The sequence below is a fragment of the Triturus cristatus genome, chromosome 11 (assembly GCF_964204655.1).
Source record: "Triturus cristatus chromosome 11, aTriCri1.1, whole genome shotgun sequence".
NCBI lineage: Eukaryota > Metazoa > Chordata > Amphibia > Caudata > Salamandridae > Triturus > Triturus cristatus.
In genome coordinates this window covers 24,731,132-24,744,584 of record NC_140594.1, presented here as the reverse complement: position 1 = coordinate 24,744,584, position 13,453 = coordinate 24,731,132, and positions in this window count along the sequence as shown.

Genomic DNA, 13,453 nt, shown 5'->3' with positions numbered 1-13,453 from the left:
ACAATAAGGATCTAAACCGATGACTTACAGTTTGGCTGCAGCTCCTTGATGCCAATAACTACCTCTCTGTGCTATATTAGAAGGATTGTACCTTATGAACTGGAAGTAAAACATTGATCTTGGTGCCTAAAGCAGCACCCCACTTGCCAATCTAAATAAAAACCAAATCTGTGATCTGCACGTTACGCGACGTACTTTGCAGCAGGCACATTAACCTTCTATGTTACTTTGAGTCAAAACTGTGACTGGACAAAACACAGAGGTCCCCCAGAGCTGTGTCAGCCACTAGAGGCATCTCACTGATATTGGAATCCCCTCAAAGTTTTTGGGACACACAAAGGGGCATATCAGCAAGGGCCTGCGATAATTATCGCTCAGCGCTCTTAGCGCGAGGATAATTATCGCAGGCTAACGCTGGATTCTATCGCGGAGATAGCGTGCTATCAGCAACGCTTATCTCCCAAGCGACAGAAATCCATGCGTTAGCCACAAAACAGTGCGATTATCGCTGGAAATCTAGCGATAATCGCACTGCGACCAGTGATACCTTGCTGATAGGGCAGGGTGGATTTAGCCATGTAATCCACCTCCCATTGGATTACATGGCTAAATCAGAATAAAAGCAGGCGTAAGGAAAGTAGCGATAACCGCGGTTAGCGCTATTTTTCTTATCGCTCTGCATGTTAGCACACACCTTGATAATTTGAGAAATGTCGGTTAGCGACATTTGTCCAGTTAATTTGGGGTGGAACGCCCACTTTGCATCTCATTAGAGATGCAAAGCTGGACGTTCAGGAAACAGGCACTAAGGCATGGATTCACACGTTAGTGTGTCCATGCTGATAGGGCGATAAAATTATCGCTGCTTTTCATCCGAAAACGGACGCTAAAGCGGCGATCATTTTATCGCATCGCCTTGCTGATATGCCCCAAAGATCTTTGCAGCAGGTATCTTAACCTTGTGAAATATTATAAAATGCTGCCTCTTTATGATAATGAATTAATGTATATCAAATGAACTCTCACATATGTCAGGGTTGCCATTTTCTTTGTAGCTGTTTTTTTCAAATATATGCAAAAGTCGAGTGTCAGACTCTCCTTTTGAAACTCCACCACTCGTGACTCCACCCCTTTCCTCTGCCACATCTTGACGGCTAATTTACGGGTTGCAGGGGTCGTTGTTTTGTATTTCCAGAACGGAAAACACCCCATGAAGACCAGTTTGCAATAAACGCCTTACTCCGAACCTGGGAGCATATCATCAAGGACCGGCGATAATTATCGCTAAGCGCACTTAGCGCTAGGATAATTATCGCCGGGTAACGTGGAATTTTATCTCTGAGATAGCGTGCTATTAGCAACGCTTATCTCAAAAGCGATAAAGTCCCAAGCGCTAACTGCCAAATGTGAGATTATCACTGGAAATCCAGCGATAATCTCACTAAGTTTGGCGATAGCTTGATGATAGGGCAAGACAAACTTAGCCATGATATCCACCTTCCATAGGATATCATGGCTAAGTCAGTCCTGAAGCAGGCGTAAGGAAAGTAGCGATAACAGAGGTTTTCGCTACTTTGCTTGTCGCTCTGCAGGTTAGCGTGCACATTGATAATTGGAGAAATGTCGCTCAGCGACATTTCTCCAGTTATGTCAAGACAGGAACGCCCACTTTGCATCGCATTAGAGATGCAAAGCTGGGCGTTAGGAATCCTGATGCTAAAGCAAGGTTTCACGCGATAGCGTGACCTTTCTGATTAGGCGATAAAATTATCGCCGCTTTTCGCCCGGAAACGGACGCAAAAGCGGCGATTATTTTTTATCACCTCGTTGATGATATGCCCCCTGCTGATCCTTTAGAACTGTTTCCACCCATTCCTGTGTCAGACTTGATCATGGACCAATGAAGTTAGAAGTAGACAATTGCCCAGGGCCAGGGGCCTTCTGTACAAGCAGTGGTTGTTTTTATCTGACCACCATTTTATTCCTTTATCTAATCGTCTCTCCATCTCTACCAACCCCTACTTCTGACTCGTCTGAAGACGTTCTCTAACCGTTTTTGTGTATCCCTCTAACATGTTATTTAGAATTGTTTGCAAACATCTGGGCTTGAATTAGCATGTAATGGGTTAAACAAACGCACTTGTTCCACGCCAGATCATCCAAAACGTCTTGCCAGGGGAGGGGGGATGGGCACAAAAATGCTGCCTACATGTTTGACAAGTTCAGACGGAAGATTCGTGGCTTGAAGTTCAACAAGCATTGATACCGTTTCATCCTCAGGCCGCCAGGGGTCGCTGCTGCTCCACCGTGTCGGACGCCTCAGCAGTCTCATCGGAGTATTTGTCATAGTAACAGTGTCTCCTTTACAAGCCAATAAAAGGGTTTAAATCCCAGGGGCGGCAGGAAGTGCCGGGCAGTGCAGTGATACCTGCCTCGTGTTTACTCCAAGCAGCTGCACGTCGGAGCCCAGGGCCACTCACGGAAACATATTTAGTGCCTGAGCGGTTCGTACCTATTAGCATCTTTTTAGCGCTTTAATGTATCATTTGTGGGAACTTTTAACAGATCCTCAAGCGGACAGTAAACCTGCAGAAACCCACACTCATCCCCCAGTACAGCGTCGTCTGTTGGGAGCCATAGTACTTATGCCACGCTCCGTACTGCATTCGTCACTTTATGCGCGCTATATATAACCAGTGGTCGAGAGTGGGGGCAAAAAAGTAGAAACTGTGGGTGGAGAATCAGAGGGCGGGAATGACCCGCGGATTGGGTCAGTGGGCGGAGTCAGAGGGGTATCCAGAAAGAGCAAAACATCCCAATTTTTAGTATTTGTTTGGTATTTCAGGGACCAGTTACAGCTTAGTACATTATTTTAATTCAACCATGGATGCAAATGTTTATTAAAGGTTTAATATGAGTTATTGACATCAAAATACATCCTTAATGTGGGATACATTTCCAAATACGCTTAAAAGTGGATTCACAAACTTTTTGTCTCCGAGCCATGGAGTTTGTCATCAGCACTTCTCCTCCTATTTTCCACTAGAGCAGTTCAAACATGAATGGCAAAATATCCCAGTTTGCAAATGTATTTCACATAATTATGACTCTGACATATTTGCCACATAATACATCATCTGCTGCACAATCAAACAATTTAAATTAAAAAATTGTTTATAGCTCAAAACGGATCAAAAGTTACAAAAAATGTGACTTGTGTTGCTGCGGCGTGGAGAGCTCTTTGCAGAGGGTGACGGGTCACCCCTCTCACCGCTGCATTTGTATGCTCCACTGGAATTAATGAGGCGAAATCTTTTCAGAGACTGTTATGTTTAAAACTGTCAAAATAATAAAGGATCAGACAATATACCGCATTACGCTGCAGCCTTTTTTTGCTGCATTATTAAACACTGCAGCACAATTTTGTCCTCCATTGCTGCATAATTTCGGTGGCCCCAAAGCAGGCAGCACGTCTTAAAAGTGCTTGTGCATGAAGCAAAGAGACTGTGAAGTTTGTGAACTCAGTTTGGTGTGCGTGCAAACCCTGCATTGCCGATCCCTGGTGAGTTGCAGCTACTACTGCTGAAACCAGGCCAATGGAGGTACCAATGGGTGAGGCGGACTGGCCTCAACGGTCCTGTGACCTCAGCGACAGAGTCACTGCTGCTCTAGGGTGTGCTGCTTCGTAGGCCTGCCCGCAAGACTGGAGGTGAACTTCAGTATGGATTGCGGTGGACAAGCCTTCACGGCTAACCCACAATTGACACCACTAGGGTACACCTGCTTGTGCTAAGACATCTAGCCTTCTAAGGTCTAGTGGGGCCTTCTAAGGTCTAGCATGGGAATGTGCTCCCTCAGGAGAGTGGTCTCGTGGACTGGTCTTGAAGGTTGAACCTGGTTCCCCAGGTCAAAAATCGGCAGCTCTGGCCATAGTGCTACGTCCTCTCCTTCACTGAACACCATACTGCACCACTGAGAGAAACTCGCACTGCCTTCAACTACAACCCAATTGTGCCCGCTATAAACACCTGGATGCGACTCAATTCATATTATGCACGAGACAAGAGTAATATGCTGCCTGGAAAATAAAAGTAACAACATCCAGGAAAAAGCAAACACTCATAGGGTATGCAAGATTAAGGAATGCATGTGAAATGTAAGCAGGAACAACAGACAACATGGTTACCTTAACACATTTACTCTTATTATTCAGAAATGAATGAGTGTTTTTACCTGAAAAGTTAAGGCCGTGACTACAGGGCCCAGAAGGGACCCGTTTCATTGTCCATTGCTCAGAGCCTTACAAAGCGTAAGCAGTATGGTTTATAAAGACCACATCGCTGAACAGAGTCATGGTCACATTTAATAAACTAAAGTAAGGAAACAAGTGATATGATCAGATTCAAGGTTTTCCACTCTGCATATTAACCAGGTGTTGCAGGCCCTCCAGGAATGGCCACTCCCCCACCTGGGGGAACAATGCTGTTCAAAGAAAGACGAGAAAACAAAATGAGTGCTTTGCGGCAAACTCTGTAAAGTGGCGCTAATCTGTGCAGGTGTGAATACAATCACATCAGGCCACTTTGCGACCACTCTGGTTAGTTATTTAGTTATTTTTTATATTTTGAAGCTTTCATTTCTCTCTGTCCCGAGGCTGCACTTTGGAATAGAAAAAAGTCAGAAAAAGAGGACCTTTCCAGCAAAAGTGTTTCTTTTTTTAAAATCTATTTCATAGGGGAAGGAATGACGGGAAGGAGGAAAGAGAGGGTAAGTCACGATTTACAGCAAGTGAGGAGGAGCGAGAGACAGAAAGAGAGGAAATTAGAGGAAGAAAGAGAGGGGAGACAACTGCCAGGAGAAGAGGACACTGTTCTTGTCTTCTCTGGGCAAGAAGGAAGATACGGGTCCTTTTCCTTCTCTGGCCACCCTGCCTTTTTTCCCTGAACGGCCAAGCCTTATCTATAGGCTTTGGCTATTTATGGCGTCCTTGGGAGCATTGTTAAAATAAACAAGCATTGGCATAGCCAATAGGTCTCGCCTTTGGGACCTTATAAGTGTTTAGCCATGCAACAGTTGCATAACTAAATACTTATAAGGTCCCAAAAGCGAGACCTATTGGCTATGCCAAGAGGCCGTGCGGCCGCGAAAGTGAAAGTAATCGCGATCAAGCGCAGCGCACGCGCCCGAACACATGCACTGTAGCTCTAGGCTGGCCTGGTAGTACTTTTTGGAGCCCTGTCAATAAGTCTCGCCAGACCAGCGCATGCGCTGGGTCAGGCGAGACCTAAAAAGCAGGAGAACGGATTTTCATTAAATTAAAGAAGTAGGGGCACGCCGTGCCCCGCCCACTTCGACCACTGTATTGATGTCCCGTACTCAATTGGGACTACAGCGCGTGGTAGCTAGTTGTGCCCTCTTCATGACAGAATTGGGCTTAAAAGTAAATATAGCAAAAACATTTATCATGCACTGTGGCAGAAATATAAAATCAAAGAAGCCTATATTTATTGAAGGTCAACGGTTGGTTCCTACGCAACAATTCTCTTACCTTGGTATTTTATTTACTCAGAAGGACTCTTGGGGCGAGGTATTGGTTGCAAAAAAACAGGCGATGATTCGTTCGACCGCTGCCCTTAGGTCCTTCTCAGGGAAACTAGGCACCAGACCTCCCGCAGAGCTACTTAAAATTTATAAAGCTAAATGTGTATCCGGCGCTATGTATGGCAGCGGGTTATGGGGGTGTGTGGATCCGATCCCGCTCCAGGTAGTTGAGAATACCTTCCTGAAGTTTATCCTCGCGGTCCCTAAGAGTTCCTCTAACTATAACTGTCATACAGAACTGGGACTTTCTTTCATATCTGACCTTATTAAGCTAGAACCCGTATTATTATGGCACAGGGTATGGTCAAAAGAAGAACCTAAGCTTAATCGAGATATATTGTCAGATGTTTTAAAACTAGATGGACACATGAGGATACCATGGCTGAGATATGTACGAAATTCTTTATCTGATTTAGGCAAACTGGATTATTTTTTAAATCCCCTTACTATCTCAGCAATTTCCAGGAAGGATCTTAAAAAAAGAATGTTTAATATTTTTAGAAACAATAAGATGTGCTGTCGAGGTTTTAAAACCAACTGTTTTTCAACATGAATTAATTTTAACTTCTTTTAATATTCAACCCTACTTGACTTATGTTCCGAGTAATTATGATAGATTTTTACTGTGTCGTTTTAGATTCAACATTCTCCACAGATTGGTTCGTTTTCCCACAATCAACGACTGGTCTCATGATTTGTCTCCCTGCACTTGTGATGAAATCTCTCCTCAAAGTACCATGCATGTTGTATTGTTTTGTACATTTTATAAACATGATAGGCGAACCGTGTTACTGCCATTTTTAAGGATGATTGGACATCGCCAATGTCGTCGTGCATTGTACGATATCCAACGCCTGGATAATTATCTTTGTGTTGCAACACTTACCCTGTATTTGAAAAAAGTGATTTCTACCAGGAAAAGGATGATTTCATAATGTATTTTGCCACAAATCTTTGGGTATTATGTATTTTTAATCAAAAGTTTTATGAATTAATGTATTCTTTGTTTTTTTTATGTATTCTTTTATGATTGTTTTCACAATCGAATAAAGTTTTTCTGAATCTGAATCTGAATCTGAATCTATATGTGTGTGACTGTAAGCCAAATCAGTGTATCCACCTCGGAAGGATGGATGGCTGGTTTGGCCATGCCCAGATTTGAACTGGCAGCAGGTGTCAGCCGAGAGAGGTTAACTCGCTGATCCCTCTTGCCTTCTGTTTAGTGTAAAGAAATGAATACGACGCGTTGTCAGGGGTAGTAAGCGCTATATAAATGCAAATACACTACAATACAATTAATCGCTCCCTATATGGAAAGCAGTGACTGCACCAGTGAGCCTGGTGTAGTTTTCAGGGGTGGTGATGGTGCACTCCGAGCAGACCGGTGCCAGGGGGGCTATGTAACCCACCCTTTAAAGCTCAGGTTTCAACGCAGAAGCCGAAGGGGGGTGGGGAATTAAACTAGCTCGTGGTTACTACCCTTTACTGATGGCATTAGCCTGCAATCACCTGCGGCTGTTGGCGCTGTTCCCTGTTGGGAGAGGCAGATGTAGCGCCTACAGAAGGCACGCTGGTGGCATTGCGCTACATTGATGCATCCCTCGAGGCGCTTAGGAGGTACCCATCCCAAGAGCAGCAGATGAGAAGTAAACAACTGAGGTCGGATGTCATGAGGTAATTGAGGGGGTGACATCATAAGTTGGCGGAGCTGTGACGTCCTAAGCTAACTGATGTCTGCAGTCAGAAGGTAACTGCGGTGTGTCATTGTAAAATGAAGGGTGACTGATATCTGCAGCCACAATGTAACTAAGGTGTGATGTTAAAACGTAACTGAGGGTGACATCATCAGATGACCGCGCTGTGACGTCATGCGGTATCTGATGTCTGCAGTCACAAGGTAACTGCGGCGTGACATCGTAACGTAAGTGAGAGGTGAATGTTATCTTCAGCCAACTAAGGGGCAGATTTATGTTTGACTTGCGCCTCATTTACGCCGCCGTTGCGTCACTTTTGTGACGCAGCAGCGGCGCAAATCCTGCGCCATGGTGCGGGGTATTTACAACGTGACGCATCTGGGAAATGCGTCACGTTGTAAAGCCCTGCGCCACATGTAGGCGTTCCAGGGCAGGTGGGGGCGTTCCGGCGCAGGAACGCCTCCTAAAAGTGGCTGAGTGAAATCTACAAGATTTCACTCAGTCACTTTTGAGCCCATGCTGCGTCAAAACCCTGCGCCTGCTTGAAGCAGGCGTAAGGATTGACGCAGCATTGTGCAGATAGGGCCCCCCAGAGCATTGCTGGAGCTGTGTCGCGCTTGCGACGCAACTCCAGCAATGCGCCACTTTTACGGCACAGATGCGTGACGCATCTGTGCCGTTTTTGCCCCATGGTGCGCCGCATTATAAATGCGGCGCATCCATGGTGGCGGAGCTGGGGCGCAAAATAACTGGCACATCCCGGCTGATATGTAGGGATGCGTCAGTTATTATAAATATGCCCCTAAGTAACTAAGGGTTGACGTCATAAAGTAACTGTGATGTGACATCATAATGTTACTGAGGCGTGACATGCTAAGGTAACTGATATCTGCAGTAACGTAACGGAAGTGTGACGGTATAAAATAACTGATGCAGTCGCAAGCTGACGGAAGAATGACGTAGTAAGGTAAGTGAGTCGTGACATAAGGAATGTCTGCAGTGGCAAGGTATCTGGGTCATGACATCATAAGCTAACGCAGGTGTAACGTCTGAAGGTAGCTGATGTCTACAGTCACAAGGTAACCGAGGAATGACATCCTCATGCAACATGTGTGACATTATAAAGTAACTCAGGTGTTACGTCATAAAATAACTGATGTTGCAGCCCTAAGTTAGCAAAGTGAGCAGTAGCACGCTAGTCAGGCTCTGCAGTCACGTGACTGCTGAACTTTCACGAGAGAGAGTGAGTAGAGGAGGGACGGGGGGGGAGAGAAAGAGAGAGAGGAGGAGGAGGAGGAGGAGAGAGAAAGAGAGAGAGGGAGAGATCTGTGGGTCAGCCAATAAACGAACAGAGCGAGCAGAGCCAATGACTGCCTGTGCTCGAGACCAGAGCGCGATCTACCTGAATACGTGATGCAACAAACGTCATGTAAAATATGAAAAAAACCTTCAAAATTAGAAAAAAGCACCAACTCTTAAACATCTGGAATGGTTTAATTTCAACGCATTATATGACGTCACTACATTGAGTGACGTTTATTAATTAGGCCGTTTAAAAACTTAGAAATATTAATAAGACGCAAGCTCGTTGTCTTGCAGCCACTGTGTACAGACTGTATTGTTGCTATGGGTGGAGCAACACTATTGTCTATAACACCGCAGAGGGGTGGGGGGGGGACTTTTTGTACAGCTCACATGCTGAACTGAAAAATTCAGGGCGTTCTCAAATGTGATGATCAAGGAAAGAAATGTAGGCGAGTGAATTGAAGTAGATGCCTGGGATCACACAATTTGGTCAAGCGAGGATGCCGGGATCGAACCTGCGCTGTCTGATTACACATTGTGAATTCTGCCATTATTATGACTCGGAGGACAGAACGCTGTATTTAATTATTTAAAGCACGCGATTAGTGAATCTACCTGGTATTTTATGAATCAAAACAAATTTGCACAAGAAGTGATTAGAATTGCAAAGGGACGGCGGGATACTCTGTTTTTATGTTGACGCCACCACCTCGCCCTGTCCTAACAAAGGGAACTCTTTCAGGGGGCTCAACCCCTCAGCAATAGGGGAAGGTACAACTCGGATAATTCTGTGTAGCACAATCATGCAAAAATACCCCACAATTCTGCGCGATTAGACAAAATAACACAAGAAGAGTTATACCGTATTTAGCACGAGTTTCTTCGCCCAGAAATGCCCCCATCACCCAAAAGGTACACGAGGATGGATTTAGAAGTAAGAAATATCGCTAAATGCACTTGGGGTAGGGGTTTCCCCCAACATACTCCTTTCATTTAGAGCTAGTCTCTTAGCACAAAATGCACCTTCGATCCAAAATGGACGCAGGGTGCATTTTTTATTTTTTATTTTTTTTATTTTTAGTTTTAAAGAAAGGTTTATTGGATATAAAAAAGAAATATAACATTTCGAAATACATCATATAATATAATATAAATCCAAAATTGATTTTAAAACAGGAGAGATGAAAGAAAGAAAGGGAAAGAAAGAAAAGAAAGAAAGAAAGGGAGAAGTGGGAAAAGAGGAGGAAAATCATAAGATAAACAGTGGTATCACAACTAGAATATAGCATGTAAACATTTCAGCAAATGATAAAAATAGTATGAGTAACAAAACGTGCATTGTATACTAAAATATTAACAATAGATAGATTAGAACTTTTCTATTCATTTCACGGAGGCTTGGATACTTCTTCATTACAAGGAGTATGCAAAGGTATAGCACAAGCAGAAGAATTTAGGAAATTAGTGACTGGTAACCACAACAAATCTCGTTTAATGGCCAAAGCAATTGGGTAAAGATAAGCTCGGTCTAATCTGTGGTTATAGCAGACGCCGTACCACCAGGCTTGAAATGAAATGTTAGAGGCATTTTTCCACGATTTTGTAATTTGTTGAAATGCAACGGCTAAAAGTAAGTCCACAATAGAAGTGGAGGAGCTGAGAGAGGACCATACCTCTGAGATACTACCTAGGAAAATATGAGCATGAGAAAAAGGGATATGTGTGTGAAAAATTCTGTTAATTTGCTGCCAGACTTTGATCCAAAAAGTATGAACAGGAGGACAAGTAAAAAGCATGTGGTAAAGATCTGCATTAGGGGCAGGACATGACCAGCAAGTAGAGGAAACAGTAGGGTCTATGCGATGCAATTTGGCCGGGGTGATTAGGAGTCTATTATAAAGAAAAAATAAAGTTTGTGTGATATTAGCTGCTCTTGATGACTTCCTTATTTTATTCCAAATCTTTTCCCATGTTAAAACGGAAAAAGATAAACCCAAATCCACTTCCCAACTGCATTCCGTTGTAGACTTAGTACGGGAAAGAGATGTAGATCTTAATTTTTTATAAATAGTGGATGCCGAGGATGGGGTACGTAGAGAAGAAAGTGTGAGAGGAGGAGCTGGTGTATGAGTATGGACTGAGGATAAGATATTGAAAGAATTTAGAGCAGTAGAAGTCAGTAGTCGATACTTCGACAGATAGGAAGGGGGAAGAGAAAAGCGAGTGCGAAGTACAGAGAAGGGAACACAAGCATCATCTTGAAACAGTTGATGAGTCCACTTAAGATCAAGTGCTAGCCAATCTTTCCAAAAAAGAGTCCTATTTTTGATTTTAATATGTTTATTATACCAAATTGGGGAGTTTAGGAAGCGGGTACGGTCATCAAGACCTCCAAACAAAAGAGGTTGAAATTTTTTTCGAGCATTCTTAAGGATGGGAAGGGACATCTTCAATGGGATGTGAGTTAAGGATAAAAATTCCTCAAAGGAGAATGGATGGAAAAAGGAAGACTCTAACTCTACCCACAAGGGACGAGGATTAAAAGTATCCATATCTGTAGAGAGCAGGAACGAAGAGTGTTTGAGAAAAAATGATGTGTGATAAGAAGAAAAGTCAGGGAAATTGACTCCACCCATATGCTTAGGTTGTTTAAGTTTGGAGAGAGACATCCGAGGATGTTTATTTTGCCATAAAAATGTTGATAAGATGCCATACATTTTTTTGAAACAAGATTTAGGAATATTTACAGGAAGATTAGATAAGAAAAATAAGATTATCGGGACTAACATCATTTTAATCGAATCTAATCTGCCCCACCAAGATAAGAATAAAGGGTGCCATCTTGATGTAGAGTTACTCAAAGTGAGCTGTAAGTTTTTTAAGTTTAAAGCTACAGTATCTTTAAGGGAAGGAGTGAACCATAGACCCAGATATTTAATTTTAGAAGTGTTCCAATGAAAGGAGGAATCTAAAAAGTCAGCATGAAAACAATATTTGTTTAAAGGGAGAATTTCACATTTGTCAATGTTGAGCTTGTATCCTGAAACTAGAGCAAAAGCAGAGACCTTTGATAAAAAGGCTGGAATGGATGATTGAGGCTTTGAAATGAATAAAAGAATGTCATCAGCATACGCTGAAAGTTTTAAATTGCTGTCTGCATAAGGGAAGCCTGTAATGCTAGAGTTCAAACGGATTTTTGTTAAAAAGGGTTCTAACGCTAAAATAAATAAAAGTGGAGAAAGGGGACAACCCTGTCGAACCCCTCTATGAAGGGGAAAAGAAGAGGATATAAGGCCATTAGCTAAAATAAACGATCTAGGAAAAGAATATAATAATGAGATATATGAAATAAATTTGGGACCAAAACCAAACCAACGGAGAGTGGAAAAAATAAATTGCCAGTTGACTCTGTCGAAAGCTTTTTCAGCATCTAATGCAATGGCCGCTAAAGAACCTGGATGAGAAGGGGACTTACTAAGAACATTAAAAAAGAGACGGGTATTATCTGATAAATAACGACCTTTAATAAAACCAGATTGTTCTCTGCCAATTAACCGTGGTAAGATATTATCTAGGCGAAGAGCTAGAATCTTTGCAAAAATTTTATAGTCCAAATTAATCAAAGAAATGGGTCTATAGTTTTTACACAGAGTAGGGTCTTTGTTGTCCTTAGGAAGAAGACATATTAGAGCCTCTTGAAAAGAGCCTTCAGATTTTCCAGAAGAAATGAAAAATAAAAACAATTGGTGTAATTTAGGAACAAGGAAGGAAGCAAAATGCGCGTAGAATTCCATGGTAAAGCCATCTGGCCCAGGAGCTTTGCCCTTCTTGAGTGAGTGAATAGCCTTAAGAATGTCATTGGGGAGTATATCTGAGTCCAAAGAGGAGAAATCAACATCCGGGGGAGACGGGGAGGGAATAGTAGATAGATAATGGGAAATGTCAGCAAAAGAGGGCGAAAACTCAGGAGTATATAGCGTTTGATAGAAATTAACAAATTCTGAGAGAATGTCTTTATCCATATGAACATTTGTGTTGTTAGAAGTGACGATAGAGTCGATTTTTGTGCGTTCCTTTTTAACCTTAAGATAATTGGCAAGGAGATTGCCAGATTTATTCTGAGCGTTATAATATTTAGCGCTGGATTTTAAAAGAATTAAGTTTGCAGATTCTGTAGAGAGTTTATTAAAAGAGAGTTTGGCTTTAATAAGATCATTCAGCGTAGATTGATTCTCTGTCAGATAATAAGAATGTTCCAATTTCTTGATTTGTGAATTAAGTGTTTGAATAGACTGCATAGATGTTCGACGTTTACGAGCCACGAATGAAATAATGAAGTCTCTTGAGGCAGCTTTAAAAGTATCCCAAATGAGTTGGAGGGATATATGGGGAGTATCATTTTCAGTAAAAAATAAGGTTGCAAATTCCAGAAATGCTGATGAAAATTTGGGATCTAATAGTAGAGAGTTATTAAATCTCCAACGTTTAGTGCCTTTGTTGGGGGGGAGTAAATCTAAATTTAAAATGACTGGAGCATGGTCCGAAATTAGAATGGATCCTATATCAGAATGGGAGATATGTTGTGTGAGAGGTTTGGAAATAAAAATGTAATCAATTCGGGATTGGGAGGAGTGTGCTGGGGAAAAGTATGTGTATTCTTGAATTGTAGGATGACAAAGTCTCCAGGAGTCTACCAGAGATCTTTGTTGAATAGTAGAAGTGAACTGGTTGTGCATGGAAGAAGGAGAAAATCGAGATTTGGATCGTCTGTCTAAAAAGGGGTCTAAAATCATATTACAGTCGCCACCCAAAATTAAGTAATCATTAGTATATTGCATTAAAGAAGAAAGAAG